The sequence below is a fragment of the Haplochromis burtoni genome, unplaced genomic scaffold (genome assembly GCF_018398535.1).
Source record: "Haplochromis burtoni strain Fernald_Lab_line unplaced genomic scaffold, NCSU_Asbu1 Contig_455, whole genome shotgun sequence".
In the NCBI taxonomy this organism is placed as follows: Eukaryota; Metazoa; Chordata; class Actinopteri; order Cichliformes; family Cichlidae; genus Haplochromis; species Haplochromis burtoni.
In genome coordinates this window covers 7,103-12,621 of record NW_024582816.1, presented here as the reverse complement: position 1 = coordinate 12,621, position 5,519 = coordinate 7,103, and the positions used below count along the sequence as shown (strand labels likewise).

At 44.1% G+C, this 5,519-nt stretch overlaps 1 pseudogene; it reads left to right on the top strand.

The window, feature by feature from the left end:
• The first annotated feature begins 1,292 nt into the window (after nucleotides 1-1,292).
• LOC121812178 lies at nucleotides 1,293-2,825 on the top strand (annotated as a pseudogene).
• Nucleotides 2,826-5,519: the final 2,694 nt, after the last annotated feature.

Below are 5,519 nucleotides of genomic sequence, written 5' to 3'. Positions count from 1 at the left end.
TAGAGTACGCTTGGGGAGTGTGATCGTGTGTACAGCGTCTCTTTATGTCTGTCTCCACGTTGGTTGAGTGTGGAGTAAGTGCATATGAGAGCATGAGGGTGGGAATGGATGTTTGTGTCTGTGTGTGCCTGTATGTCTGTGTCTATATGTCAGGTTGGGTGTCAGCGCCACCTCTCTGGGGACACCTCAGGCCCTCCAAGGTTTGGAGGCCTATCTCCCCCTACCACCACTTCCCCTGCCAGTGGCGGACCCCTCAGCAGTCGGTGCGTTGGTGGTTCTTTGTGTCCGGGGATGGGCGTCCAGGTACACACCGGCTCACTCCTTGGCGGCCGCTTATCGGGGCCTGGAGCCTGGGGCTCGCTCGGGCCCCTTTGGAGGTGGGGTGCCCCCGGCCTCTCGGCCTGGGGCTCGGTCACTCAGGCACAGCTGGGGGCCGGCGGAGCTCACGGGCGCGTCACTGCAACTCCCCCTGGCTTCTGCTCCGCGGCTGCTGGGCGAGCCCTCATCTGGGACTCTCCTCAGCTCTTACTGGAACAGTGGCGCGGCTGCCCCTCTGTTGGTCTTCCTGTGGTCTCTTGTGTTCTGGGGGCCTCTGGATGTCTGGAGTTTTGATCTCCTCCATACCCGCTTCACACCCTGGAGGACGGGGCTGTGGCCCCCCCACACTCCCTAGCAGATCATTACATGGAGAAACCTTTGGAATGCAAGCATGCTGATCCACACAGGTATGCACACAGGTGTACACATGGGTATTCACAGACGCGGACTAAAGCTTTCTTGGCTGCTGCCTCAAAGCACACTGTGCGCTGTCTATCTTGCGTGCTGCACAATATCGTTTATTATTTAGTAACTATTGATATCTATGACTAGCTAGTTTATTGTGATGGTGCTTTGTTTCTTTTATTATGTTGCTCTTTGTTTGTTTGCTGTCTCCTCTGTTTGTTTTTTTTCTTTTTTTTTTTTCCATACAGGTGACCCAGGAGTTTTGTTTTTTGTTTTTTTTTTCCCCTCCCCTTCTCACCGTCTCTTCTCCCCTTTGGTTTTCTTTCTTTCTCTCCCCCTTTTTCTCATTGCATTCCCCTGTCCTATTTATTAAAAAAAAAAAAAAAATGACAAAGGATGAACTGAAGCTCTGCCATCACGTAATGTCGCATACTGCTGTTTCTGATGTCATTTAAAAAAAAAAAAAAAAAAAAAAAGAGATTAACTGACATCAGGCAACACTTTACTATGCAATACCACTTTTCTACCACAAGATGGTGCAGTGACTCTATTTAACCACGTAATTCATTAAGAGAAAATCTTGTTCACAGTGTCGGAGAAAAGACAAACCCTCCTGAGTAATGCAGATGAAGAGGTTTTCACAACACAGCATACACGAAATACAAATGGCTGTTGTGGAAGCTGCTAATGTCAGTACGGCTTGAAATATCCATGAAAACTATGTGAGTTCCTCATCTTACGCCCGGGAACATGAAGTAGAACAAAAGAACAGCCAGAAGATGCTGACGACCAAAGATGAATGGCTCTTCAGATCTGATCTGCTGCAGTGAGAGGCTGCTGCGACGCCCACAGTGACAGGAAACACCAAAACTGTGTACAAAAACACACTTCTGCACACTGCTCAGCTCCACTGGGGCGACATCATCCAGTAGGCGGGGCTCTCCTTCTGCACTGTGTTCAACCATTGTGTCAATAATAAGTGCTGCTGTGAAGAGAACAATTCTCAGACTGAATGTTGAACATCAGCTAGTTTCTCCTGTTGATTTAAACCTTGTTGTACAGATGGAACATTGGCTGTGGATTATTCTTGCTGCTCTTTTCTTTGGTGAGATACAAACATCAACATGTTTCCTCTGCACACGACTCACAACAAGGACAGAAAGAGGAGATTTAATCATTTTACACTGTGGAACTTTTCAATAACTTCAATCATGTTTATTGATCCATCTCTTCCTCTGCATGTTCTGTTCTTCCTCAGAGTGTAAAGGAGAAGACAAAGTGATCCAGGAACAAGGAGATGTCATTGCTGCTGAAGGAGACACAGTTACACTTGGATGTACTGCAAATAGAAACAACTTCTACATATGCTACATATTTGTTCTGGTACAAACAAGATGTGAACAACTTTCCAAAGTATGTTTTAAGGCGAGACAGTACGGGAGCTGAAGAGAATGCTCGAGAGTTCCCAAAGGACAGATTTGATGCTGAGCTTAACAAGACATCAGCTCCTCTGAAGATCCAGAAGCTTCAGCTGTCTGACTCTGCTGTGTACTACTGTGCTCTGCGGCCCACAGTGACAGGAAACAGCAAAACTCTGTACAAAAACCTTTGGAGCAAAGACAACAGAATACTCCACAACATCCACTAGAGGGAGCCACACACTGTTAAACCTCTGATTCTTGTGTCATTGGACTGATGACAAAGACAACAGAGAAATGAAGCAGTAAAGATCAGAGACAGAGACAGAGCTGCTGTGGAAGCACAAAACTGTTTGATTGGCTGAGCTATTAAACTGGCCCCGCCCACTGAAGTTGAGCTCATCCAATGACATTATTTGTTGGTCATTGTGCTGCAGTGGAAGAACATTGTTCATGTGCTGTCTGTCTGGCTTTAATAACTCCAAAGACATGTTGCTGCACCTCTTTTTGCTTCTATCTCACATTATAGGTGAGTTTAAGAACAGGGATTAAAGTTTAGTTGAAGCTGCTGCATTAAGCAGATATACAGACTGCATTTCACTACTTTTCTTCTTTCTTTTTCCAGGACTAACAGCTGGAGACTCAATCACTCCTCAACAACCTGAAGTCACTAAAACAGAAGGAGAATCTGTCACACTCACATGTAGCTATGAGACAACATCAGAGTATGTACGCCTTCACTGGTACAAACATGATTCTGATCTTCAGGCTCCTCAGTTTATATTGTGGAAAGAAGCAAGATCATGGAGTGATAATTATATTCCTGATAATCGATATGACTCAGAAACATCACGTACATCAACTAATCTGACCATAGCAGCCCTAACCCTGGCAGACACAGCTCTCTACTACTGTGCTCTAGAAACACAGTGATACAAAGTGTAGAAGAGGCTGTACAAAAACCTGAACACAGATATCTGACTACTCTTCAAAGAGGAGGGAAGTGGTATTCAAAGCACAGCTTCATATCAGATGGATTCTGCTAATTCCTGTTTTATCAGAGTCACTGTGGTTACAGCTGATAATGAAACACTGTGGGAGGATTCACATGAGCAGCAAATCCACATCAACCACAAACCAACACTTTATATCAGCATCAACAGTCAGGAGGAAACATCGTCGCTGTCTGTGGTCCTGAAATTCAAAGCCTCTGAAGTGTAAATGTTGTGAAGCTGAAGGAAAGAGATTCACTTCCTGGTTAAATAAAGGATAACATTAATTCAGTATTTCTTTTCTCAGTGTTTGTTCCAGAGTTGAAATGAAGCCTGATGAAAAATAAAAATGTATTAAAAGTCTTTAATTTTTGTCAACATACTGCAGGAAATGTTGATTCAGGTATTAGAGGATTGGAGGTTGCAGATTATCTTTGAGTTCCTCCAGCAAAGTGGGAATAATCGACACTCTCAGTGTGTTCTGATCTGATCTTCTGCTGGGATTAAAAATAAACGAACACAATCAAATCCTCTCCTCCTTAAACTTTACAGTCTGATATGGAAACTTGTGCAGACGCTTGTGCAACGAGACCAGCTGTAAAAATCACCGTGTGGATTTCTCTAACGTGTCGCTGCAGCTCGCTGGATTGTTTAACACCAACAGATGGTTCACTGCTCCAACAGACCCTGAAAGTTATTTTCTGTGGCTCCACCCCCTGATTTACTCAGCCAATGAGATGGTATCCTTTATGGATTTGACATAAAAAATGTACTGTTGACATTTATAAAGGGAGCTCAGTGAGAAGATTGATGTAAGAGGTGGAAACTCCTGACCTGACCCTCAGTTCTTACCTGTGCATTTCTGGGAGTTCCTTTCTCTAAGCGCACTACACTGGAGGGGAATATTTAAGTCAAGCACACAAACTGATTTACTATTATTTTCAACACACAGTCTCTTTGTGCAGATATGTTACAAAGACAAGAAACGCGTCTTATACTTTGCGCTCGATATGGCAGAGTTAAAGCTGCACGGAGATTTAAGAGCTCATGCTAGCAGAGTGAATGCCAACAAAGATGTGATAAAAGCTTACAAATAACCAATTCACCCAACTCTAAATGTGCTCACTGTACTCAGCCCCCACTCTGTGTGGTTTATGTCTATGCTCTCCATTATTCTCCCTTTCAGCCACTCATTCATTGAACCCATCTCCTCCACATCTCCTCCTCACCCAAATCAGTCAGAGCACCATCCGAGCCTAAATATTCATCTTCACCACCAGCAGCATCTAAAACGCCGGGAGTCCCGTCCTAGATTCTGTCACTGCTGGGACTCCATCAGAGTCCAATCTCCAAATACACTGATTAACTTCTCCATCTCAGAAAATCACGTTCAGTTCTTCCAAGTGATCTCTCCTTATTGAATTAATGTCACGTCTAAAGCACCAAACAAACACAAAACACAGCAAATGAAAAAAAAAATCTACTGGAGACTCGAGCTGGCAGAGCGCACACAATCAACCCTGAACTGAGTCAGAGTGAAAACATGAATTAGAAAGTTCTGAATCAAATACAAATTATAACCTGACATAAAATCACAAAAATATGCTGATGACATATTTTGATGCAGTTTAGTTTAAGACATTTTCTTCTTTGCCAAACAGAAACTTTGGGGCTGTCTTGGGTTCCCACTCTGATAAACACCAAATAGCAGTTTTCAGTGGAGAGTCCACAGTGTCAGAGTTTGAAGAGGAGGCATTAGATCATCTCCACAGTGAGCATGCAAATCTTTGGTTCCTAAAGAACTCAAAGGGTTGTTCGCTATGCATTTATCCCTCGGGGTCAGACCGTCAGCACATTCCACTGTAACGTCCTGCAGCGTCTGAGGGAAACATGCAGCACAAACCACCTGAACCTTGGAGCGTGCCGTCCATACAAGAGGTGGGTCAGTTTCAAAAAGACATAGTGGAGAGATTATGAGGCCGTTTTCAAACTGTTTTAATTCCCTTTGTCTGCAGTGAGATTATTATTCACAAGTGGAAACCATTTAAGCTGCCAATCATCCCAGGTGAGGAAGTCCCAGCAAATTCATCCCAAGGTCTGATCATGTGATGTTCAGTGAAACTGCAACAAAGCCAAGAGCTACAGCTCAGACTCTGCAGGCCTCAGTTAGCAGGTTAACACAGGATGTACAAAAACACAAGGTACTGGAAGATTTTTCCACACTGCTCAGCTCCACTAGAGGGCGACATCATCCAGTAGGCGGGGCTCTCCTTCTGCACTGTGTTCAACCATTGTGTCAATAATAAGTGCTGCTGTGAAGAGAACAATTCTCAGACTGAATGTTGAACATCAGCTAGTTTCTCCTGTTGATTTAAACCTTGTTGTA